The following is a 1,246-nucleotide window of genomic DNA, read 5'->3' as shown; positions in this document are numbered from 1 at the left end:
TCACGCTGATCATGCTTGTCATGTTTGCAGAGACACAGGCTGATACTTACGTAGCAGTCTGTTAACAGAAACCAGCTAGCTGGAAGACTAGCTTGAAATAGGTAGCTATAAAAGTATCTTAACATGAACTACAGCTAGGAAGTGGCCTAAGCTAACGAGTAAGCAGTAGTCTAAAATTGAATAGACTCTCTGCTATCTCTGGGTAAGACTATAATAAGACTAACTTTATGAACTGTTAGATAACAGTACTTAATATTATATATGTGACACAGTTAGCTTTAAAAATACTGACATTTCAAAAGTTCCGTAACTATTTTAACATGGCTACCTGCTGAAGAAAGCTAACACTAATGGTACTCTTATGTCGAGCTAACCACAGAAGGTAGCTAAGATAAAGTCAGGTAAAGCTAACAGCTTGTTTCTAATCTGAAAACGGTCGACGATCGCTTAGTTTATAGCATGATTGCTAAATGCTAATGTTACAGTAGTGGGTTTGATCGTGCCCAGTATTGTCAAAGAAATTATTTATTTTTCCTTTTTGTTTTTTTTTATAGTTTATTTAGTTTTATTTATTTTTTTATGCTTTTAGTTTTGCTTTAGGGGGCGGGGCCTCTGCCAGTCTTCCATTGTGGGGCACTCACCCAAATGTGAGCTACTTGCTAACAGTAAATAATATCCCAAAAGAAGCAGCAAGGACAAAGTGTGGTTCAGTTTGGCTCTGTTCGTCTCCAACTGTCCTTATTATGGTAAACACCTTCATCTCGCCGCTGATGAAGAGGAGGATGTCGTCTGTACAGTTTTTACTCATGTCCTTGTGATTTAGGTCAATCATGTGACCTGGCTTTGTGATCACCTGATCAGACCTTTGTGCAGCTGAAGGCGACTGGGTGGTTTCTGTTGCATGCTGGGACATTTTTCACCTTGTAAAGGTGGCCCGACTGTTGTGTACAAATATATCCTGTAAATAGAAATTTACTGATGATGCTCTGTATATGAGGCCGAAACCTGGGTGTTACTACGACAACAGAGATGTTTGTGTTGCCATGTCAACAATGGGGGGAGGGGGGGGGGGATTTCTTCTCCTGTCAGTGAAGTAAGCAAACAGCTGCTGTACTGTAATTTTATTTATAAAAGTTCGTCTTGACAACAGTGATCAAAGCAATACCTGCTCAGCGTCTCACTCCAACTGGAGCTCCAAAAGGCTCCAACTGCACAAACACAGTCAGGAGGTGCAGCTCAGGTGAAG

This window comes from Copadichromis virginalis, linkage group LG14 (genome assembly GCF_057382275.1).
Source record: "Copadichromis virginalis isolate Kocher_CV1m ecotype Utaka linkage group LG14, C_Virginalis_male_GT1.1, whole genome shotgun sequence".
NCBI lineage: Eukaryota > Metazoa > Chordata > Actinopteri > Cichliformes > Cichlidae > Copadichromis > Copadichromis virginalis.
Note: the sequence above shows the minus strand (reverse complement) of the source record.